The following is a 25889-nucleotide window of genomic DNA, read 5'->3' as shown; positions in this document are numbered from 1 at the left end:
CTTTCAAGGTCTTTTGTGAGTGGCAGAGCCAGAAATCAAACCCAGACTGGCTGGCTTCAAGTCTTGGGCATCACCGTCTGGGATTCTTCAGAGAAAGGGATTTGAAGGGTGAAGAGGACTTCACTGGGCATGTGGGGTGTAGGGGGCAGGAAGCTGAAACCTGACACTCTCATCAGACACAGCATGTCTGAAACATCTGTGAAAAGTCTACTTACATGACGCCGGCATGCTCCTAAGTGAGTGACAAGGCTGAGTCCCCACATTTTAGGTGATTACTTTTCATTATTCCTTTATTAAGCATCTGCTGTGTGCCAGGCACTATATTCAACACTAAGAATATAACCAGGAAGAGGACACCATCCCTCTCCTAGGGCAGGAGGGTCATTATATTTGATTTGAAAATCCATTGAGTTTAGGTAAATTGTTTGGGATGGCATAAACTCTTAAACTTTTAAAAGTAAATTAGAACTGGGAAATCTGTCAAATTTGGGGTTTCTGTTCTACACCTCAGTAAAACCAACCAAACAAGCAACAACATCCAAGATCTCTCATCTTTTCCCCCCGTGGCAAAACACTTTTATTTTCCATAAATGCTTTAATCAGTTTGGAGTATCGGTTTAAACGTTTAGAGTGTACTGGAGAGCTTTAAGCATCAAACAGACTTTTAAAGTGGCTTTTCCTGTTAACATAATGTTTCTTGTAACCAGTCAGCTGGGCCAAAACTCACTGTACAAAAGTAATGCTGCCAGGTGGGGTTGTATTTTGGCAAGAACGCATCAACCTTCTGGATGGCACTGCATTTTTAGTCTGCGTTCAGTTCACATTTTTAGTGTCTTCGTCTACAACTTCCAGAATATCACTTTGCCATCTTGTAAATCGGTTTGCATTATTCGTGATAATACTTACCCTTTATTATAATTACCACAAGTCATGGGAAGGTTCAACTGTTTCATTAGTTGACTGAGAACAACAAAGTCTAAAATTTCATTGAAATCAGATGTAATGTTTGTGTTCCAAGGTCAGCTGGAAACTAATAGGAATAATTTAAGCCATAATATCCCAACTGAGGCTGAGCTACGCTAATCACTCTGCAGATCATACTGGAGTGATTCTGCAGGAAAAAAAAAAAAATCACATCCTATTTCTCCCTTATTAAGTATACCAAAGCCCAACTTTCTAAGAGGAAAGAATTAATCTGTAGCAGGGTGGTCACAGTCTTGCCTCAGGAACTACTCACTGGGGACCCTTAGCCGCCAGGAGCCACAACCAAGTAGGTGTTAGGAGACTGGAGAGGTCGCTCCCCTTTCTCCTCCCCACTCCCCTTTTTTTCTTTTCAGTTCTCTTTTCCCTCTCCCATAACCCAAGTGTGGAGTCAGGCGATTCTAAGAATGTCTAGAACCTTCCAGAAAGTTCTCTAACCCCCCCCCCAAAAAAAAAGCTGTGAGTGGAAAGAGGCTTGGGAGTGGGGAAGGAAAGTGTGGCAGGGAGGAGCTTTACCCTCAAGACTTCCTCTTCTGGCAAAACAGCTGACTGAAAAACTTCCTCTGGCCTTTTATCTAAAAATTACCAATTCTTTAGTTCTCATCGTTATTTTAAATTAATTACGAAGTGCATCTAACAAGATAAGGGACTCACCTTCCTCACCATGAATGAAGGAGCCTCTTCCTCATTCAGGATTCTGCCTGGTAGCTCCCAGCTACCTCTCTTCTCTTTCACGAATAAAATCAAGCTGAAAAGACAGTGTTTCTACAAGCTGCAACCCTAAAAGAAGAAAGTCTGTTCAAGGCAGTATGTATACTGCATACATATAGTCATCATCTAGCCAGTGGTTATGGAGTTTTACCAGAGATGGATATGAAAATAATTTTAGGGCTTCCCTGGTGGCGCAGTGGTTGAGGATCTGCCTGCTAATGCAGGGGACACGGGTTCGAGCCCTGGTCTGGGAGGATCCCACATGCCACGGAGCAACTGGGCCCGTGAGCCACAACTACTGAGCCTGCGCCTCTGGAGCCTGTGCTCCGCAATAAGAGAGGCCGCGACAGTGAGAGGCCCGCGCACCGCGATGAAGAGTGGCCCCCGCTTGCCACAACTAGAGAAAGCCCTCGCACAGAAACGAAGACCCAACACAGCCAAAAATAAATTAAAAAAAAAAAAAAAAAAAACTCTTATTAAAAAAAAAAGAAAATAATTTTATAGGTTATTGGAAAATCTGAATCTGTTAGCCCCACAAAGTAAATGCAAGCTTATAGGACTGGAAATTCCTGGGAGAGTATATTGCTGACCCCGCGAAACACACCCCGTTCTTTCCCTTTGCTTTGAAGGAGGGAGGGTGGTTGGGAGGTTGGGGGCAGGGGGAACAAGAGGTTAAAGCATTATCTCTTTTCTTTGGGGATACGTGAAGGTCCTACACAGACCTCTGAGTAATAACTGTTTGTGGGGAGTGTTGGGGAAGGGGACACACTGTTGACACAGAGGGTGCCGACCAAGGATCAAAGAGTTGCCTCTGGCTGTAAGAAACTTAGAAACCACAGTGCTGTGGTTCTTTAACCCTCGCCCTGCTATTCCAAGTAAATTCAGGCATTCACCAAGATCTTTCTCCCTTCCTTTTCCTTACTTTCTACTTCCCTCGGAATCTTAAACCCTGTGATCATTTACACTTTGCAAAATGCTTTCATATATTAGGCCTAAACACAGGAAACTGATAGTAGTCTATTTTGCCCTACAAATGGATGTTTCATCCAATACAACCTAATATATTGTCTCATTTTATTGCTTTTTGGGGACGGAGCCCATCTGTTGTGATGAGCTTCAGCCCTGAGGTCACATAACAAAGGAGGTATCCCCACCTAGAACTTGAACCTGGCTGTCTGACTCCAAATCCAGTGCTCTTACACCCTGCCTCCTGCTCTGTGGGCTGACCTTGGAAGAGAAGTGTGAGAAGGAAAGAAGGTACTGCGGGTTCGGGTTCTTTTTCACCACTCGTGATAAACTGTGGGTTTGAGCAACCTCCATAGGTCCTGGAAATCTCTCTTCTACATGATATCAAACATATGGAAATGCACCCACATCCCATATTACATAATTTTTATGCATTTTACAAAATTGATGCTCATATTCTTGTGTTTAAATTTATTTGACTCCGGATAACACACTTAATTTATAATTGACTATGATTTCTTTTCTTTTCTTTATTTATTTATTTTTTGTCCGCACTTCGCGGCATGCAGGATCTTAGTTCCCAGACCAGGATCAAACCTGCACACCCTGCAGTGGAAGCTCGGAGTCTTTACCACTGGACTGCCAGGGAAGTCCCACAGTTGACTATGATTTCTTGATCACTTGCAAAATGATAAAATCTAGCCCACAGATTGCTTTCAAGTGTAATAGAAATTTCACGAATTTTCAATTTAACACTAAATGAATTTGACATAGTATTACATTTTGGAGACATTTAAATTTAGTGTTTATTGACTTCAGTTTGCCCCTTTTGCATTTTTGAATGAATGTTTTTTTTGTTTTTTGAAATTTCAGCTTTTAAACTGTTTTTTAAGTCCTTGGAAATCTCATAGACCCCAGGTATTATGCCTTTAATATTCAATGTATGAACTAGCCTGGCAATATCCGCTGGCCCCAGAGAGAGCGGATGTCCATTCATTACCCATTTCGTGTGCACCCTAAGTGGAGGAAGATATGCTCTTCCTCATCAAACCTAAGGCCAATGTTTTGAAAAGTCCTTGTCACTAAAAATCCTCCCTGATCACACTAACAAATATGCTATCGTAGGGTCTGCTGATGCTACACCAATTCAAAGCCAGTAAAACCTGGAGGACCTGGAATGTTTGAGTCTTATGATTAAAGACATTTTGAGGTATCTCAGGGTAACCAGGAAGCATGTTTCCTTCAGTCCTTCTTGTCTGAGCTTCCTTTGCAGCCCTAGTGAGTAGCATATATGGAACAAAATGAGATTGTTCATGGTGAGGATTCTCCACGGCTCACGTCTATTTTAATTGAATGGGCCCTGAAGGTGTGATGATCCAGCAATAGCTTCTGGATATTGATTTTCTTTTTTAAAAACAAAAATTTCTACTTTCAACTATTTTTATAGCCTTGGATGTTTTCTGGTGAAAGTTACCTCCGCCAATCAGTGTTTTTGCTGATGTCCCAATATAAAAGCCAAATGAAACATTTAATCAATGTACTAGTTTACAAGTGCTCTTTTCCGGAACATTATCTCACTCAAAAAATCAGGAGAAAATTCTTTAACTTCATGGGCAATATTTTATTCTGCACCTAATATTATGGGCTTTTACCCTTCTCTGTATCACTACTTCTAACATCTTAATAGCAGAGATATTTTTCTTTTCTATCAGGGGAAAAGATTTTCTCAAACATTTATCATGATGCTGATAGACTTTTCAACTACTCTGAGTGCCACACTTCCTTAAGAAAACAAGTCTCAGTATTTCTGTCCTATAAAGAAGAATGATGGTGACACTTTCTTTGTCATGATTCACTCATTTAGCATGACTCATTCATGATCACTCATTTAGCAAATGTTTATTGAACATCTATACTGTGTTACGTACTAGCAAGACCCAGTATTAAAGGAGGAAAATATCCTCACTTAGAATTAATATTTTATCATTAATATCTCAAAACACATACAAACACACAATATCCAAAGTGGGTGGTGTAAAACTGCCAGTACCACCAATGTTTGTTTCCAGGAGTTTAATTCAATAAATGCTATTTATGTGCAAAACCTTACATTGGGTACCATGTATGAACATTTCTTCTTTTGTTTCTTCAACAAAAATGTCCTGGGCCTCTACCATTTACCAGTACTTTGCTGGTCATTGAAGTTACAGGAGTGAATAAGAAGCAGTTTCTCCTCTCAAAGTGTTTCCCCTTTATTGCGGGGGTGACACACATACAGAACTGTGTGTCAGGTGCCCCGATGGAGCCGGCATTCAAGACAGAGGGGAACACACACGGAGAAAGCTTCTCAGATGCGCTTTGTAACCGTTGAGACTTTTCTTTGTGAGCATCTCTGGATATTCTGTCATCCAGACCCACCAAGATGGATATGCAGGTTGTGTGCTGTTCAACCATAAGGGGCATAATTTATATCATAGATATTGCAGATGAGTATATTTTAAATAAAAATTTTCTAAAAATATTAATAAAATGTTTAACAAAATCCATATAGTTCAACAATTTTCTGACAGAGGGAAATGAAGTGTCTTGAGTGAGGGATGCTTCTAGTGTGCACAGAGATGCCATATGGACTAGGGGCTGTGAAACAGTAGACATTCCCGAGAAGCCAAGGTGGTGAAGGGCATTCCAGGCAGAAGGGCGGATTGTGTAAGGCAGGGACCAGCATGGCTCACTGGAGGGATGGTCGCTAGTTCTGTAAGACTGAATGGGAGGGAGCCTGGCTGAGGTGGTGGGAAGGAGCCTAAAGAAGTAAGTACCAGCTTGATCACATTCTCTATACCTATCCTTCTACCTAGGCCTGTTGCGAACTTTCAGCATCATCCTTTAATGTAATACAGCTTTGCCTTCTCCTGCATGTAAACCAAATACTGGTCCTTCACAGTTTAACTTACCTATTATTTTAAGCGGGGAGGTTATGACCTTATTCTAATTTCTTGAGGCATATGTAAAAGTCAGTGAGGGATTTACCATACCATTTAACTCAGTAAAGGAAACCTTTCTCCAGTTACGTATCCTTAGTGCCTTTTCCCACCTTAGGACAATCTTTCTCAAGCCACGGATCTTGTGTCTGGTGGGAATCCCCAAAAGAATCTCCAGGATTCTACAGATCTGAGAGCCATTCTTAATGCAAATCTCGTCACCATGCAGCTTTTTGCACGCATGCTGGTCAGTATTATCTCCGTCCCAGTCCCTCAGTCCATCCTTGCTTGACTAGGCTCTCTTTCCCCCTCTCTTACTGACACTCTCATCTTTTATTTCTGTCGTATGACTATAGCTAAAGCTTAGCTCAGGTGAAAATGCCACTATTCCTAAACTGAGCAGAACAGTGAGATCTAATATCTTCAGTAAAAGCTTTTTGTTAGGAGCCTGCTGGTGGGCACCGTGACCAGCATGCACTCTTTTCTTGCCTTCTCCCACAGGTAAGCCAGTTGATAAAGACTTCAATTGACACCTCTGACTGTAAGCAACAGTAAAGAACCTTGCCTAGGTTCAGAAAAAGAGGAATTTGTGGGAAAGATATGGAGGAGCTAAAGAAGCAAAGGTAAGACTGAAAATTCATATGGAGAATAGTTCAGGACTCAGGGCAGCCCTGGGGTTCTGGGCAGCAGGAACTAACGGACAGTCTTGGCAAGGCACTGCCACTAGCAGTGAGCACTCCCCTGCCCTTGCTATGCTGGGCTGAGGATTCAAAACTCGGGAGAGCGTGTCTGATTGACCCACTTTGGGTCAGGCACTTACTCGTTGGCCTGGGGAGAGGGGACGTCTTAATTGCCAGAACATTAAGATGGCGCTTAATGCAGCCAGGTGACTTCCCGCAAAGGAACAAAAGGGGGGTAGATGCTGATGATCAGAGAAAACGATTGTCCACTACAATGTGTTTTCTCTCTTTTCCAAACTATGAAAATCCTACCTTCCTTTCTTTGGATGTTGGTAGAGGAGTTTTAAAGTTTTAAGAGCCTCCTGGTATTTTAGGAGCTAAAAATGGTGAGAAACATATATAGTGGGAAAGATAAGTGTCACGGGCTTCTCTTTCCCCATTTCAGATTGCCTCAGTCAGATATTCTTTTCTGATTGCATTTTCTAATTATCCACTGTGTGCACTTGAAAATGTGAAAATAGAAGAAGAAAAATCTTTGGGGAGAGGAGGGTTTTTTTTTAAGGAAATCTTTTTTTTTTTTTTTTTTTGGAAACTTGACTTAGAATAATGGGATTTCTTCAATTTGCTATATGCAAAGTAACAGAGATCTTAGTGTATCCCAGAGATGGATTAGACAGATGTAGCACTTAACTATTAACATTTGTGAGGTTCGTTCCCACCAGTGAGATTTGTGAGTGGCTTCCATGAGATGCTATACAAAATCAGTTTAGTGCTTTCCTCATTTTGTCACTGTGCCGTGAAACTGGTAAAATATAGAGGAAACAGAAAATTGGGCACATCTGTGAATTTGGTTGTGTCCTGATTATAGCAATTCAATTCCACACATGTGCATGTTTTCACAGCAGAACAGGTTTCTATTTGACTCCAAACTCCATCAATACTCAGCTGATGTTTTATAGCTCCCTTGGGTTAAGCATGCCCTCCCTTTACAGAGCCAAAACAGTAACTTAGCTATAAGATCCACTGGCACCATTTTGGTACCTATTTTCTTAAATTATGGCAAATGGGAATTTGGGGCATATATAAGTCAAACCCATCTACATATTTCTCCTATAATAATGCTTGGCATATTTATACTACCTTTTCGCAGAGAGCCCCAAACACTTACTAAACATTTATTCATTCTTACCTTAAAAAGAGTTTGGGGCTTCCCTGGTGGCGCAGTGGTTGAGAGTCTGCCTGCCAATGCAGGGGACACGGGTTCGAGCCCTGGTCTGGGAATATCCCACATGCCATGGAGCAACTAGGCCCGTGAGCCACAATTACTGAGCCTGCGTGTCTGGAGCCTGTGCTCCACAACAAGAGAGGCCGCGATAATGAGAGGCCCGCGCACCGCGATGAAGACTGGCCCCCACTTGCCACAACTAGAGAAAGCCCTCGCACAGAAGCGAAGACCCAACACAGCCATAAATAAATAAATAAATTAATTAATTAAAAAAAAAAGTTTGGTAACTCTTGTTAACTCCCATTTTACAGAAAAGTGAAAGTGGAAGTCTCGGAGCCCATGAATGAATACATAATCGTAAGTATTAATCATCTCTTTCTCCCTCCTTAAAACCAAGTGAGAAGTGCTTGGAGCTGAAATAACGTCAGTAGTGACATTGATATTTTCTGCTGTAGCCTGTATTGGAAGTTCTCACACCTGGGTGTGCACGAGGATCGCCTAGAGGTCTGGTTAAGATGCAGACTGCCTATCTCCAGCCCCAGAGATTCTGACCCTGAAAGTCTGGGGTGGGGCTCAGGCATCAGCATTTTTGACAAGCACCCTCCCGCAGGTGATTCAGAGGACCAGCCATCGAGAAACAGTGGTGTAGATGAAGTAATCAAATTACAAGCTCATTAATAGAGAAGCAATGTCAGAACTCTGAGCCAACTGCAAATCCCATTCTCAAGCAGGTCTCCCCTTCTTCCCCAACCACCTCCGACCTCATAAGATTATTCCCTTTTTCAAAAGTATTTCTTGAAAGCAGCTGCTATTATCACTAGAGGAGTCCCCAGAAGGATAAATCATCCCGAAAGAAAGAATGATAATGTAAAAATGAAAGCTCGAATCTAGTTTTGGGATCATTTATACAGTCAGTCAAAGGAACATGGCCTCAAATTGTCCTGCCAGGACTTGGAGGGTCTGGAACCATCTTGGTCATTCAGAAGAAGCAGAAACCATTTCCAGAAGCAGACTCCACATCTTTAAGGATTTTTCTAACATCCATTACACTGCTTCTCACGTGGCAGATGAGCCTCCTCAAACACGTGTGACCTGTCCCCACAGTTCCACTAAGGACTTTTATGACCCTGGTAATAATGTCAACTAACTTTTACTGTTTACTGTGCGCCAGTAACTTGGTACTCAGTATGGCATTTGATCTTCGTTTTACGTAACGAGGATCCTCGTTTTACATGGTGCCCATTTCACAGGTGTGGAAGTTGAGATAGATTAAACAACTAGCCACATAGGCTAATAAGGCTGCTAAGTGACTAAGCCTCGATTTGAAACAAGTTTTCTTTGTCTCTGAGTCCCTGAACATAACCACTATCATGCTGCCTCTCTTGGAAGAAGGATGGTGAGTTACAAAGGCAAACTTAGTCCCCTAGAACAATCTTTGGGATAAGAAAATAGGCTATGATAGACTTAAACCGTGCTTTCAGGTAGAGGGCAGTGGGATTCTCATTTCTCAGAATTCCACCTGTAGAAGCGGGTTGCAGCACCTTACACACTATGTATTACTCTCCAGGTAATTATACTGAGTAGAATACCTTTTGACTAATTGTATACATAATCAAATATTGTACAAATCGAAAAGCTTGAAAGTGCCCGCCGACTCCCTCCACCCCAGACCAAATGGAATCCTATGTACTAAACCATAGTTATGATTTTCCCCCTGGTTTCACTTGGATTTCCTTTAATAATGTTTGATTGTAATTAAAAATCAGTGTATATGTGGAATAGATGAAGAAACCAAAGTTATTCTCTTTTGTCTTTGAGAAAAGTGACAGTTATAAAAATGCTCAATATAATCAATTCACTTTTCCCCCCATTGAACTAGCATTTTATCAACCACAAATATGCTTCTCCACATAAGACAGTCACTGCAGTTCTGTGGTAAATGCAGCAGGACTGAAGTCATTGCCAAAGAAGCATCAAAGCTTTCAGAGCAGCTATTGATGTGCTCAGTTCATAACTCAAAGAAAGAGCTAAGAGAAAGAAGCCAATGGCACGAATGGCTTTGGGCTATGCTTTCAAAATAGGTTTAATATAAAGGCTAAAGCAGCAGTAAGATATTCATATATAGAACAGATATCTGCCACTTAGCAACCTGAGTGGAATAAGGTTTCAGAACCTCTCAATGTTCAGGCACTGCTGATCCTAGTAACAATAGGATTGAAAAAAATAATAGATCCTAATAGCTGATTCTGGCCTAATGGCATCTAAATGGGAAGTCCAGACATTTTAGTGATCTATTATCTTTTAATCCTATTGTTAAGAGGATTAATAGTGCTGCAACATTGATAGGTTCTGGAATCTCACTTCATCTTTCAGGCCAAAGTGACTGACAACCATCCAGAGACTCATCCAGGACAGATAGGAGAACTCTGGTCTGTTCTTGGGTAAACTTACTTTTTGGTCTGGTAAATCACAGCCCTAGGTTTGGGGGACATTAGTAGCAGTGATATTATTTGAGAAATTCTACTCTCCCCACAGCTCCTTGGAAATCTCTGTTTTCACTGGTCTGCAGTCACTCTGTCCTCTTTTTTCTACCTGGCCTGATGTGGCCACATTACAGTTATGTAAGAAATGTGGTTGGGATGAATGCCTGCCACCTTGTTCACAGCCTTTCATGACAGCCATCTCTGTAATGGATAAGAATCACCTCTTTATTTCGGAAGGCAGTATGCTATGAGGGGGACAGTGTAGTGCTGGGAGACATGTAAAATCTAGTCTAAGTGCTGTCATTTATTAGCTCTGTGGCATTGAGCAAGTTATTTAATCTTTCTGAGTCTCATTTTTCTCATCAGAAAGTTGAATAAAACTCAACTTTGTAGGGTCACCATAAGGAATAGAGATACTAGAGTGAGGTAAATAAAAGGTGGCTGGTGTCATTGTTGGGATGACAATGGTAAAGGAGAACAGTTAGCGATACAGAGTCTAGTCCTCACTTTTTGAAGAAGAGGATTCACGTCTGGTGATTTTCAAAAGAAGATGGGAGGAGGGAAGCAAAGCTACTTGTTTTCCATGGTTGAGGGAATATCACTGATAGGAAGCAGCCAACAGTATTCTCTAGAGGCAGCGAGACAGCACCAAGCCAGAGAGAGAAGACTCAAGGTGATAGAACTCTCCAGATAGACACTGGTAGAGTGAGATGGGTTCCCCCTGGGATTCACCAAAGATGACCTCAACTCCTCCATGACTCTGAAAGTCCTTCTGGAATCTACTCAAAAGAGGATACTGGGCATAGCAGTGGGCAACTGTAAATGAGAACTGTAGTATCTGAGGGTAAGAAGATTGGGAAGTCAGTGGCAGTCTTTATGTATGGATCTTTCAGATCCCAAATTCCTCTTCTTAGAAGTAGAGTTGATATTCTTCAGTATTCGTCTTGTTGGAACTAAGGCAGATATTCTCCAGGGTCTGTAGTTTGTCATTGGAACACCCTTTTCCCTGAGGTCTTAGGCATCAAGGCTAGAAACCAACCTACATCTGAATGGAGGGCTCCTGTATCCCACCTATTGTCCAGAATGCATTGCAGAAGGTCCCTCATCCTCTTTCCAGTCCCACGATTCTCCTCCCTGTTTGAATGAAATTTTGCGATGCATTTTCTCTAACTGCTCTGGCAGTCAGGGTTTCAAGTACACAAAATTGATTGTACATTTGAAAAAAGATCTGGCTGTTTGGGTGAAAACAGGAAGTGATAATTTTGTAGATAATGTATTTTTACATTCTCTCATTTAAAAATATGAATTTTGTTTCATCATTTATGGAAAGTTTTGCACTTTTGAGCACAAATTATACAACTAAAAGAACTGGCAATGAGGGACAAAACTCACATACCTGAATATTTTCTTATAACCTTAAAACCTTTCCTCAATTGGTAAGAGCATCTTCATCAAATAAATGCATGAAAATTACAACTTTCTAAAAGAAGTCCAACCACATATGGAAAATAATAAAAATCTGGAAGAAGATGATTTTTATGACACTGTGGCCTGTTGCTATGGAAAATATGATAAGGCAAGCTGAACAATATTATGCTAATAGAAAAATGAGGTAGAATAGGGGTGGGAATTGGAAAAAGAGAAGTCCTATATTACTGCACAAATACCTTCCATAATTAGAAATTGTAGCAGAGAAAAAAAAACTATGATATGGAAGTGAAAGGTAAATAGATTTCTGTCTGATCGGCTTGAAAATTATCCTCATCACCAAAAGGGCGTCTTCAAACTTGAAATATAAAGATGATTACTTTTTACTCGAGTGTACATTTTTTATACAACACTTTGAACTCCTCAGTCTCCACCATCTGTAGAACTCAATTTCCGTTTTGTAAAAAAATTGCTGACATCTGTTTAAACCCTAATATCTCCACAACCATGTAGAATGTTAACTCAAGCTTGGTGTCATGTTAAATCATTTTAACTTTAAAATAATATTAAACTTATGGTTCTGTTTCAACTTTGCCATGATACTAGTATTTAACCCTTCACATATTCTAAACTGCTCACCAAAGAAAAAATCTTGAATGGAAAAAATGAAGTCAAATGTGAACCCCTCATTTTTACAGGACACTGGAGAGATTTGTCTAAAGTCTACCAAGAATTTGTAGTCTTGGAATAAGATGACAGACTGTTGGAAGGCCAATGACTTGACTAAAACATGGAACAATCTGACTTAAAGAGATCTTGTCCTACTGACCATGGCAGTTGATCCTGTGCTTGGGCCAACCCATGTCAAAATTGTGAAGTAGTAAAAATAACCTGGATTTATAAAGTGTTGACAAATTTAAAGCCCTTCTACATTCATGATCTTATTAAAATTTCAGAACTGTACTGGTACATACAGTGGCAAGTTACGTCCCAGGTTTCTCCCCCCACCCTCACCTACAGGACTGAGGTTTTTATTCTGCCAGCTATTAGGAGTATTGCTTGCCGATGGCTCACAGTAAGTCATGCCCCAGGAATTGCCCTTTGTTGAGGGGAGCTGCCTCACACAAGTCTATGTTTCCACTCCAAGGACTGCCCATATCCAAAGACATCCTGGTTAATAAAGGAGCAACAAAGGCCCCTCCCCCTCACCTCAGTTCAAACAACTCTGAAAGGCCATTCCAGACCAGAGATCGCTCAGGGTATCAATCAGCTGGGGCCTCTGTTGCAACTTCATTGCAGTTCAGTTTTTCCCTCTGCTCGATCCTATTCTCTCTCTCACCTCCCCCCCATGCATATTGTTCCCAAGAATACATCCAGTGGAATCCCTATATGCAAATCTCCATCTCAGAGTCTGCTTCCTTGGGAGCTCAACTTAAGACCTTGGTGCCAGTCTCAGAAAGTCATCTCTAAAATGGGATTTATGAACTAGGTCATCTGCCAGCTGGCAGGTGCAACATCTCAGAGATTCAGGAAAAAAAGTGATTATAAAGACAGTGGAATTAGGTTGCTTTTGCAGAGTGTACTCAATGCAATGGAGAAAGATAATGAAAAGGTTAGGGTGATTAATCACCAATTTAAGGCAAATTGTAAGTTCAGAGAGCTTTCTCAGAAGCATATGAAAGAACAATCGTCTCCTGCAGCCAGAGAACAGAAAATGCTGAGGATCAGTCCCCAGACTTTAATTACAAGGGTAGCTGAGCACCAGAGAACTTTGAATTGTCAGCCCTACAGCAAGTCAGCTATGCCACGGTCAGAGCCCTGGCTGGGAAGGGACGGACCCTGTGACCTGGGGTGGGGATAGCTGGGTGTGTGCACTAAAGAACTTTGATCCCCTGGGGCTTCCCTGGTGGCGCAGTGGTTGAGAATCTGCCTGCCAATGCAGGGGACACGGGTTCGAGCCCTGGTCTGGGAAGATCCCACATGACGCGGAGCAACTAGGCCCATGAGCCACAACTACTGAGCCTGCGCGTCTGGAGCTTGTGCTCCGCAACAAGAGAGGCCACGACAGTGAGAGGCCCGTGCACCACGATGAAGAGTGGTCCCCGCTCGCCGCAACTAGAGAAAGCCCTCGCACAGAAACGAAGACCCAACACAGCCAAAAATAAATAAATTTTTTTAAAAAATTTAAAAAAAAAGAAAAAAAGAACTTTGATCCCCTGGAGGCTTGGCACAATGCAAAAAAAAAAAAAAAAAAGCCCACTCTTTCCTGCTAAAGCACTCCCCCTTGTTTGAACATGGTGCAGAGTCCTCTGCCTTGTAAGAAAACCCTTAGGTTTTACTCCCAACTCCACTCTTGGCTGCTAACCAATAATTAGGAGCACACCATAACATAACCTGACCCAGGCTATGCTGGACCTGCTAAGGGTGGAAAGAGACTAGGCCCTGAAGGGGCTGTAGGACACAGGCAACATGGACCAACATTGGTCGTTCCCATCTCTAATTCCAGGCTTTGGGGATCCAGAGACCCTGGTTCCCAGAAGGGAAATGCCTCCAATGGGATTTACAGCAAGAGTTCCTTTCACCTCTAAGTTATAGCTGCTACCTGGTCACTTTAGGCTACGTTTGTCAAAGGCAAAGAAGGAAGTCACTGTCTGACGGGTATAATTTAATCATCAGTAGAAATGGAGAAGCTGCTACACAATAGGGAAGAATTCATATGGGACCCAGGTGATCCAGTGGGTCATCTCATCTCTTGATACTCAGTTCCCCAATTTTGACTATAAATGGTCACGTGCAACAGTCATAGCCAGAGAAGGGCATAGGGTCCAGAAGCTCAGACCCACTCAGGAAGGAGTGTCTGGGTCACTTTACCATGTAAGCCACTTAGACCGGCAGAGACGCTAGGGGTGAAGAGAATCTAGAACATGTAGTTAGATAGGGAGATGAGATGAGTGTCAGTTGCAGCCTCAGGACCAGTTACAGTCGGGGGTGGCTGTATGCCATCCAGTAACCCTCCCACTGTCAGTTTTCCCAGGAAGAGAGACAAACCAGAATCACAGAGGGGCTGTTTCCAGGTGGTGTGTACTTACATACGAAGTAAGTGTGAAGTAAGTGCATCCGAGTGGCACGGGGGTGCATGCAGTTGGTGTCGTGCCCTGCCCAACCCCTCCCCTTCAGGAGGCCTCTTATTCTCCCAGACGCTTGCGTTAGTGCTGGGGATGGCTTCAGCTGAGTCCTCCCGAGGCTTGCTCCCAGATGAAAGGAGCTGCGGCCTCTTCCAGGGCTGTGTCCCCTCCATGGGAGGGGACCGGTCTGTATCCAGTGACTGGTGAGTGTCGGGGTACAGACATCTGCCCCTTTGTCTCAGTGCAGGACAGTTTTGAAGAGCTCTGCTCATCAGGAGATCCCCGCAGGGTCACCTGAGTCTGCTGTTGAAACTTCATCACACTTTACCTTCTCCCACTGCCCGGTCCTGCCTCCTTCATGCTCTTGTTCCTGAGGGCTGTCCCCACGGAACATAAATCTCAGAGTCTGTCTCCTTGGGGATTCATGTCTACCGGCAGCATTTTTGGTTTCAGCACAGGACACGGGAAAATTGATGTTTGTGAAGACCCGGAAAGCTTGGAAGCAGGCAAAATAGGAGTCTTTCTATTCTGTCTACAAATGCAGCTGGCTGCACCGGCTCACTCACGATGGCTGCTGTGCGTGCACAGGGACCAGGTTTCAAGACACAACTTTTAATACGTTATAAGTGCAAAACAGGTTTTATTACAGAAACCTAGATTTTAAATAATAGGATTAAGTATAAAAAATGTGTTTTCACTGTTGTTCCAAATTCTCTAAGCATTTGAGAATATACGTGCTTTCTAAAACACGCAAAAAGGGTAGTGAGTGTAGTGAGTGTAACAACTCATTTTAATACCCAAGTTCACTTTTTTTTTTACTTGTTTTTTTTTTTTTTACATTTTCATTGGAGTATAATTGCTTTACAATGGTGTGTTACTTTCTGCTTTACAACAAACTGAATCACTTATACCTATACATATATCCCCATATCTCTTCCCTCTTGCATCTCCCTCCCTTTCCCACCCTTCTAGCTGGTCACAAAGCACCGAGCTGATCTCCCTGTACTATGCGACTGCTTCCCACTAGCTATCTATTTTACATTTGGTAGTGTATATATGTCCACACCACTCTCTCACTTTGTCACACCTTACCCTTCCCCCTCCCCGTGTCCTCAAGTCCATTCTCTAGTAGGTCTGTGTCTTTATTCCTGTCTTGTCCCTAGGTTCTTCATGACCATTTTTTTTTAAGATTCCATATATATGTGTTAGCATACGGTATTTGTTTTTCTCTTTCTGACTTACTTCACTCTGTATGACAGTCTCTAGGTCCATCCACCTCACTACAAATAACTCAGTTTCGTTTCTTTTTATGGCTGAGTAATATTCCATTGTATGTATGTGCCACATCTTCTTTATCCATTCATCTGTTGATGGACACTTAGGTTGTTTCCATGTCCTGGCTATTGTAAATAGAGCTGCAGTGAACATTGTGGTACATGACTCTTTTTGAATTATGGTTTTCTCAGGGTATATGCCCAGTAGTGGGATTGCTGGGTCGTATGGTAGTTCTCTTTTTAGTTTTTGAAGGAACTTCCATACTGTTCTCCATAGTGACTGTATCCATTTACATTCCCACCAACAGTGCAAGAGGGTTCCCTTTTCTCCACACCCTCTCCAGCATTTATTGTTTGTAGATTTTTTGATGATGGCCATTCTGACCGGTGTGAGATGATATCTCATTGTAGTTTTGATTTGCATTTCTCTAATGATTAATGATGTTGAGCATTCTTTCATATGTTTGTTGGCAATCTGTATATCTTCTTTGGAAAAATGTCTATTTAGGTCTTCTGCCCATTTTTGGATTGGGTTGTTTGTTTTTTGGATATTGAGCTGCATGAACTGCTTGTAAATTTTGGAGATGAATCCTTTGTCAGTTGCTTCATTTGCAAATATTTTCTCCCATTCTGAGGGTGGTCTTTTTGTCTTGTTTATGGTTTCCTTTGCTGTGCAAAAGCTTTGAAGTTTCATTAGGTCCCATTTGTTTATTTTTTTTAAATTTCCATTTCTCTAGGAGTTGGGTCAAAAAGGATCTTGCTGTGATTTATGTCATAGAGTGTTCTGCCTATGTTTTCCTCTCAGAGTTTGATAGTGTCTGGCCTTACATTTAGGTTTTTAATCCATTCTGAGTTTATTTTTGTGTATGGTGTTAGGGAGTGTTCAAATTTCACTCTTTTACATGTAGCTGTCCAGTTTTCCCAGCACCACTTATTGAAGATGCTGTCTTTTCTCCACTGTATATTCTTGCCTCCTTTATCAAATATAAGGTGACCATATGTGCGTGCATTTACCTATGGGCTTTCTATCCTGTTCCATTGATCTATATTTCTGTTTTGGGGCCAGTACCATATTGTCTTGATTACTGTAGCTTTGTAGTATAGTCTGAAGTCAGGGAGCCTGATTCCTCCAGCTCCGTTTTTCTTTCTCAAGATTGCTTTGGCTATTCGGGGTCTTTTGTGTTTCCATACAAATTGTGAAATTTTTTGTTCTAGTTCTGTGAAAAATGGCAGTGGTAGTTTGATAGAGATTGCCTTGAATCTGTAGATTGCTTTGGGTAGTATAGTCATTTTCACAATGTTGATTCTTCCAATCCAAGAACATGGTATATCTCTCCATCTATTTGTATCATCTTTAATTTCTTTCTTCACTGTCTTATAGTTTTCTGTATACAGGTCTTTTGTCTCCTTAGGTAGGTTTATTCCTAGGTATTTTATTCTTTTTGTTGCAATGGTAAATGGGAGTGTTTTCTTAATTTCATTTTCAGCTTTTTCATCATTAGTGTATAGGAATGCAAGAGATTTCTGTGCATTAATTTTGTATCCTGCTACTTTACCAAATTCATTGATTAGCTCTAGTAGTTTTCTGGTGGCATCTTTTGGATTCTCTATGTATAGTATCATGTCATCTGCAAACAGTGACAGCTTTACTTCTTCTTTTCCGATTTGGATTCCCTTTATTTCTTTTTCTTCTCTGATTGCTGTGGCTAAAACTTATAAAACTTTGTTGAATAATAGTGGTGAGAGTGGGCAACCTTATCTTGTTCCTGAACTTAGTGGAAATGGTTTCAGTTTTTCACCATTGAGGATGATGTTGGCTGTGGGTTTGTCATATATGGCCTTTATTATGTTGAGGTAAGTTCCCTCTATGCCTACTTTCTGGAGGGTTTTTATCATAAATGGGTGTTGAATTTTTTCAAAAGCTTTCTCTGCATCTATTGAGATGATCATATGGTTTTTCTCCTTCAATTTGTTAATATGGTGTATCACATTGACTGATTTGCATATATTGAAGAATCCTTGCATTCCTGGGATAAACCCCACTTGATCATGGTGTATGATCCTTTTAATGTGCTGTTGGATTCTGTTTGCTAGTATTTTGTTGAGGATTTTTGCATCTATGTTCATCAGTGATATTGGCCTGTAGTTTTCTTTCTTTGTGACATCTTTGCCTGGTTTTGGTATCGGGGGATGGTGGCCTCATAGAATGAGTTTGGGAGTGTTCCTCCCCCTGCTATATTTTGGAAGAGTTTGAGAAGGATAGTTGTTAGCTCTTCTCTAAATGTTTGATATAATTCGCTTGTGAAGCCATCTGGTCCTGGGCTTCTGTTTGTTGGAAGATTTTTAATCACAGTCTCAATTTCAGTGCTTGGTCTGTTCGTATTTTCTATTTCTTCCTGGTTCAGTCTCAGAAGGTTGTGCATTTCTAAGAATTTGTCCATTTCTTCCAGGTTGCCCGTATTATTGGCCTATAGTTGCTTGTAATAATCTCTCATGATCCTTTGTATTTCTGCAGTGTCAGTTGTTACGTCTCCTTTTTCATTTCGAATTCTATTGATTTGAGTCTTCTCCCTTTTTTTCTTGATGAGTCTGGCTTATGGTTTATCAATTTTGTTTATCTTCTCAAAGAACCAGCTTTTAGTGTTATTGATCTTTGCTATCATTTCCTTCATTTCTTTTTCATTTATTTCTGATCTGATCGTTATGATTTCTTTCCTTCTGCTAACTTTGGGGTTTTTTTGTTCTTCTTTCTCTAATTGCTTTAGGTGTAAGGTTAGGTTGTTTATTTGAGATGTTTCTTGTTTCTTGAGGTAGGATTGTATTGCTATAAACTTCCCTCTTAGAACTGCTTTTGCTGCATTTCATAGGTTTTGGGTCATCGTGTTTTCATTGTCATTTGTTTCTAGGTATTTTTTTATTTCCTCTTTGATTTCTTCGGTGATCTCTTGGTTATTAAGTAGTGTATTGTTTAGCCTCCATGTGTTTGTATTTTTTACAGAGTTTTTCCTGTAATTGATATCTAGTCTCATAACGTTGTGGTTGGAAAATATACTTGGTACGATTTCAATTTTCTTAAATTTACCAAGGCATGATTTGTGACCTAAGATATGATCTATCCTGGAGAATGTTCCATGAGCACTTGAGAAGAAAGTGTATTCTGTTGTTTTTGGATGGAATGTCCTATAAATATCAATTAAGTCCATCTTGTTTAATGTATCATTTAAAGCTTGTGTTTCCTTATTTATTTTCATTTTGGATGATCTGTCCATTGGTGAAAGTGTGGTGTAAAAGTCCCCTACTATGATTGTGTTACTGTCGATTTCACCTTTTATGGCTGTTAGTATTTGCCTTATGTATTGAGGTGCTCCTATGTTGGGTGCATAAATATTTACAATTGTTATATCTTCTTGGTTTGATCCCTTGATCATTATGTAGTCTCCTTCTTTGTCTCCTGTAATAGTCTTTGCTTTAAAGTCTGTTTTGTCTGATATGAGAATTGCGACTCCAGCTTTCTTTTGATTTCCATTTGCATGGAATCTCTTTTTCCATCCCCTCACTTTCAGTCTGTATGTGTCCCTAGGTCTGAAGTGGGTCTCTTGTAGACAGCATATATATGGGTCTTGTTTTTGTATCCATTCAACCAGTCTATGTCTTTTGGTTGGAGCATTTAATCTATTTACATTTAAGGTAATTATCGATATGTATGTTCCTATTTCCATTTTCTTAATTGTTTGGGGTTTGTTATTGTAGGTCTTTTCCTTGTCTTGTGTTTCCTGCCTAGAGAAGTTCCTTTAGCATTTGTTGTAAAGCTGGTTTGGTGGTGCTGAATTCTCTTAGCTTTTGCTTGTCTGTAAAGGTTTTAATTTCTCTGTCAAAGCTGAATGAGATCCTTGCTGGGTAGAGTAATCTTGGTTGTAGGTTTTTCCCTTTCATGACTTTAAATATGTCCTGCCACTCCCTTCTGGCTTGCAGAGTTTCTGCTGAAAGATCAGCTCTTAACCTTATGGGTGTTCCCTTGTGTGTTATTTGTTGGTTTTCCCTTGCTGCTTTTAATATTTTTTCTTTGTATTTAATTTTTGATAGTTTGATTAATATGTGTCTTGGCGTGTTTCTCCTTGGATTTATGCTGTATGGGACTCTCTGTGCTTCCTGGACTTGATTAATTATTTCCTTTCCCATGTTAGGGAAGTTTTCAACTATAATCTCTTCAAATATTTTCTCAGTCCCTTTCTTTTTCTCTTCTTCTTCTGGGACCCCTATAATTCGAATGTTGGTGTGTTGAATGTTGTCCCAGAGGTCACTGAGACTGTCCTCAATTCTTTTCTTTCTTTTTTCTTTATCCTGCTCTGCAGCAGTTATTTCCACTATTTTATCTTCCAGGTCACTTATCCATTCTGCCTCAGTTATTCTGCTATTGATCCCTTCTAGAGAATTTTTAATTTCATTAATTTGTTGTTCATCACTGTTTGTTTTCTCTTTAGTTCTTTTAGGTCCTTGTTAAACATTTCTTGTATTTTCTCCATTCTATTTCCAAGATTTTGGATCATCTTTACTATCATTATTCTGAATTCTTTTTCAGGTAGACTGCCTATTTCCTCTTCATTTGTTAGGTCTGGTGGGTTTTAACCTTGTTCCTTCATGTGCTGTGTGTTTCTCTGTCTTCTCATTTTGCTTAACTTACTGTGTTTGGGGTCTCCTTTTCGCAGGCTGCAGTTTCTTAGTTCCTGTTGTTTTTGGTGTCTGCCCTCAGTGGCTAAGGTTGGTTCAGTGGGTTGTGTAGGCTTCCTGGTGGAGGGGACTAGTGCCTGTGTTCAGGTGGATGAGGCTGGATCTTGTCTTTCTGGTGGGCAGGTCCATGTCTGGTGGTGTGTTTTGGGGTGTCTGTGGCCTTATTATGATTTTAGGCAGCCTCTGTGCTAATGGATGAGGTTGTGTTCCTGTCTTGCTAGTTGTTTGGCATAGGGTGTCCAGCACTGTAGCTTGCTGGTCATTGAGTGGATCTGGGTCTTGGCGTTGAGATGGAGATCTCTGGGAGATTTTTGCCATTTGATATTATGTTGGAGCTGGGAGATCTCTTGTGGACCAATGTCCTGAACTTGGCTCTCCTACCTCAGAGGCACAGCCCTGATGCCTGGCTGGAACACCAAGAGCCTGTCATCCACATGACTCAGAATAAAAGGGAGAAAAAGAAAGAAAGAAAGAAAGAAGAAGATAAAATAAAATAAAATAAAAAGTTATTAAAATAAAAAATAATTATTAAAAAAATTTTTAAGTAATAAAAAAGAAGGAAAGAGAGAGCAACCAAACCAAAAAACAAATCCACCAATGATAACAAGCACTAAAAACTATAGTAAAAAAGTTAAAAACAAAACTATAGTAAAAAAACAAAACAAAACAAAACAAAAAAAACGGACAGACAGAACCCTAGGACAAATGGTAAAAGCAAAGCTATACAGACAAAATCAAAATCACACACAGAAGCATACACATACACACTCACAAAAAGAGAAAAAGGAAAAAATATATGTATATCGTTGCTCCCAAAGTCCACCTCCTCAGTTTGGGATGATTCGTTGTCTATTCAGGTATTCCACAGATGCAGGGTACATCAAGTTGATTGTGGAGATTTAATCTGCTGCTCCTGAGGCTGCTGGGAGAAATTTCCCTTTCTCTTGTTTGTTCGCACAGCTCCCGGGGTTCAGCTTTGGGTTTGGACCCGCCTCTGTGTGTAGGTCGCCTGAGGGCGTCTCTTCTTCGCTCAGACATGACGGGGTTAAAGTAGCAGCTGATTCGGGGGCCCTGGCTCACTCAGGCCGTGGGGAGGGAGGGGTACGGATGCGGGGCGAGCCTGCAGCAGCAGAGGCCAGCTTGACGTTGTAGCAGCCTGAGGTGCGCCGTGCGTTCTCCCGGGGAAGTTGTCCCTGGATCGTGGGACCCTGGCAGTGGCGGGCTGCACAGGCTCCTGGGAGGGGAGGTGTGGATAGTGACCTGTGCTCCCACACAGGCTTCTTGGTGGCTGCAGCAGCCTTTGCGTCCCATGCCCGTCTCTGGGGTCCGTGCTGATGGCCGCGGCTCGCGCCCGTCTCTGGAGCTCCTTTAAGCGGCGCTCTGAATCCCCTCTCCTCGCGCACCAGGAAACAAAGAGGCAAGAAAAAGTCTCTTGCCTCTTCGGCAGCTCCAGACCTTTTCCCGGACTCCCTCCCGGCTAGCTGTGGCGCACTAGCCCCCTTCAGGCTGTGTTCACGCAGCCAACCCCAGCCCTCTCCCTGGGATCCGACCGAAGCCCGAGCCTCAGCTCCCAGCCCCCGCCCGCCCCGGCGGCTGAGCAGACAAGCCTCTCGGGCTGGTGACTGCTGGTCGGCACCGATCCTCTGTGTGGGAATCTCTCTGCTTTGCCATCTGCACCCCTGTGGCTGCGCTCTCCTCCGTGGCTTCGAAGCTCCCCCTCCGCCCCCTGCAGTCTCCGCCCGCGAAGGGGCTTCCTAGTGTGTGGAAACCTTTCCTCCTTCACAGCTCCCTCCCACTGGTGCAGGTCCCGTCCCTATTCTTTTGTCTCTGTTTTATCTTTTTTCTTTTTTGCCCTACCCAGGTACGTGGGGAGTTTCTTGCCTTTTGGGAGGTCTGAGGTCTTCTGCCAGCGTTCAGTAGGTGTTCTGTAGGAGTTGTTCCACATGTAGATGTATTTCTGATGTATTTGTGGGGTGGAAGGTGATCTCCACGTCTTACTCTTCTGCCATCTTGAAGCTCCTCCCCCCAAGTTCTTGAATAAACAGGGTTCTCTAATATTCTACCAAGCTCGATGTTCACTATGATCCAGCTTTTTCTTTTTAAGTAGATTTTCACCCAATATACATTCTATATTTTTCTTTGCTCAATTTCATCCCACTTCTCTTTTTTATACCCAATTGGCTTTCCTATTAAACTTTGCTACCATTTTAGTGAATGATTAGAATATGCTGGTCTAAAGGTCTGAGCTAAAGAAATACTTACAAAGATTTTCTTGAACTTGAGTCAAAAATCTATGAAATATTAAGCTCACTTAATTGTATAAGTATGTTGAAAAGATTAGAAGAGAATTTTTATCCTAAAATGACAAACTAAGAGTTTGACCAAATATAGATACACACACACACACACACACACACACACACACACACCACCTCCTAGGAGTTCTAGCACTTAAAAGGCAGAAAATGTCTTAACTCAATGCAATGCATCTTTAAGGGCAATACTGCAAAGTAATAGACAAACAAGTCAGATTTTAAACTAGAAGTCTCTGAGGATCCCAGATCTGGAAAATCTTTGGGGTCAGTGTTGTGGACATATCCACTCTCTTGTTGATTGCAGACATACTCAGATGAGTGAAAACTGGAGATTCCCTATAAGTGGAATAATCGGAGATTCCTATAGTGAGTCTCCAATTCACTGTAAGTGGTGATTCCCTATAGTGATTAATGTTCAGAAATTAACGTATTTTAGTGGGCATAGTGAGAAGAGGCTGAAGTGTGAGTGGGGAGGTGAAACACACTTTTTACCTCCCAAATTATAACTCTATGATTGTCACATTGTCTTAATTACTGAAGTGACCCTGTGGGGTGGTAAGAGCTGCTCTTCAGTGGACCTGCAGTGAGGCCTCAGATCCACCTGCACGTTTCCTGTGGTGTAGGTAAGAAGGAGTCCTTTGGGCTATGGCTCCACCTCACCCCCCAAGAATGGAGCAAATCCTAGAATTTACGGTTAACTCTGGTGTAGCATGAATCCATACTTATCGGGCCCTCAGCTACGTCAGGAAAAATGCTTTTTTCACCTTAGATATGACTTCCTCAAGTGCCTCAGTTAGTTCGGGATGCTCTAACAAAGTACCACAGACTGGGTGGCTTAAACAACAGAAACATATTTTCTCACAGTTTTGGAGACTAGAAGTCTGAGATCAATGTATCGGCAGGCTTGGTGTCTTTTGAGGCCTCTCTCCTTGGCTTGCAGATGGCCGTCTTCTCTCTGTGTGTTCACATAGTCTTCCCTTCACATGTGTCTGTGTCCTAATCTCCTTTTCTTACAAGGACATCATATTGGTTTAGGACCCACCCTAATGATCTCATTTTTACTTAATTACCTCTGTGAAGACCCTGTCTCCAAATGCAGTCATATTCTGAGGTGCTGGGGGTTAGGACTTCAACACATGAATTCAACCATTCAGCCCATAATGCACCTATTCTATGCTATTGCTCTTTTGGGGGGCTTTTAAGTCCCAAGAACTTCTTTGAGAAGTTCACAAATGAAAAGATCTGGGTCCAGCTCACCATGAGGGTCTAAATGTCACCTTATCATAGCTTTTCTTCACATTCTGATGGCTGTTTTGTAAACAGAAGCTGTTTTTTGCAACTCAAGTCTGTGTCCCCAGCATAGGATGATAGATTTCAAAACTATTTTTACAAATAAGAGCTTACTCATTATTCAACAACTGTTATTGACTATACATCAAGGAATAAAATAGATGCATTCTTCCCTTATGAAATTTTTTTATATTTTATTTTTTTATTGAAGTATAGTTGATTTACAGTGCTGTGCCAATCTCTGCTGTGCAGCAAAGTGACTCAGTTCTACACATGCAGACATTCTTTTTTTTAATACTCTTTTCCATTATGGTTTATCACAGGACATTATGGTTTATCACAGGAATGAATCTTATAGTCTAACAAGAGAGACAGATACTAAGGAAGTAAGACATAAATGAATATTTAATTATAAACTGTGATAAATACCATCTAGGAAAATAGCAGCCTTGCCATAGCTTCTCTTCCCATTGTGCTGGGCATATTGTGAGAGAGAATAACAGGATGGGGGACCGACTTTACCTAGGTCAGGAAAAGACTGATATCTGAGGGATCCACAGGAAGTAGCCAAGTGATGAGTGGGAGGGAGAACATTGCAGACTGAGAAACGCCATGGAGAAAATCACCGAGGTCAGGAGGAGGAACAGAAGTATAGTAATCTGGGCAGAAGTGCAGTGAACAAGGGGGCAAGAGGCTCAGGATGAGGCTGGAGGTGCAGGCAGCAGCTTGGAAACCACGGGGAGGAGTGGACTTTCATTGTAAATGCCTTGGAATCTTTAAGCGTAGGGTGACAGGGCCTGCTGGGTGTTTTAAGAAGATCATTCCAGGTACCATGCAGAAAATGGATTACAGGGCACAAATGTGAAATTCTAGAGAACAATTAGGAAGATTTTGGGAGAATATAAGCAAGAGGTGATCATAACTCACACAGGCAGTAAGAACGGAAGGAAGTAGATGGATATGAGACATAGTTTGGAGGTAGGAAGGACAGGGCTGGGTAACTTTTGAGTAACTGTGAATGTGTAAGGTTGGGGTCCTGATGGAGAGGAGAGGACTCAGGAATGACACCTGGTGTGAGCAACTCAGTGGGGCAGGGTACTCCAGGCTGTACAGGAGAAGACAACTCAGGAAACCAGTGGGCTCCAAAAGTGGAATTGTGACAATACAGACACAAATGATCCTGTCACAGAAAAGAGAGACACCTTGGAAACCAACTTGATTGAACAAACAAGCCTTTGATGGCCTCAGATTTCAAAGAGAAGTATAAAAAAGATAAAAATAGAATATTTGACCTCTTGAACACGGTAATATGAGTCTTGGCATACATTGACAATAAACAAACACTGTCAATATTGAACACAAATTCCCTCAGATTCCCCGTTCAGTTTCTGTGTGCCTTTGCTTCTACCAGGTGGTACCTGCAACTATCTTCGGAAGATTGCCCTTGAACTACTGGGCATGCATACACACACACACACACACACACACACACACACACACACACACATTCCCAAGCAGACAGCCAGAGGGACCTAGCAGTTTATGCCCCCCACACACTCACCTTCTACCCCTCTCCCTGCCCTGTAGCCCCTAACCAGTGATTGACTGGCACAGGATTATGAAAGCCCAGTTCCCTTGCTTCAGCTGGGGACAAACACTGCAAGGTCAGGCTGAGGCTGGGCCTCTGCTTGAATTATATCCTTGC

The 25889-nt window shown here is 41.7% G+C and overlaps 1 long non-coding RNA gene across 2 annotated transcripts in view; it reads left to right on the top strand.

Moving 5' to 3' along the window:
- Positions 1–25889, top strand: part of LOC309663390 — an 87929-nt gene that overhangs the window by 24436 nt on the left and 37604 nt on the right. Inside the window, exon 8 of one of the 2 annotated variants that reach the window (XR_014265231.1) lies at positions 3228–7898. This is a non-coding gene — a long non-coding RNA (uncharacterized lncRNA). Of the gene's footprint in view, positions 1–3227; positions 13624–25889 lie in introns of those variants that run through there. The other variant, XR_014265232.1, reaches the window with a different exon arrangement.

The sequence above is a fragment of the Balaenoptera physalus genome (assembly GCF_965194825.1).
Source record: "Balaenoptera physalus genome assembly, chromosome: 6".
NCBI classification, from domain to species: domain Eukaryota; kingdom Metazoa; phylum Chordata; class Mammalia; order Artiodactyla; family Balaenopteridae; genus Balaenoptera; species Balaenoptera physalus.
This window is presented reverse-complemented; position numbering and strand designations above follow the sequence as displayed.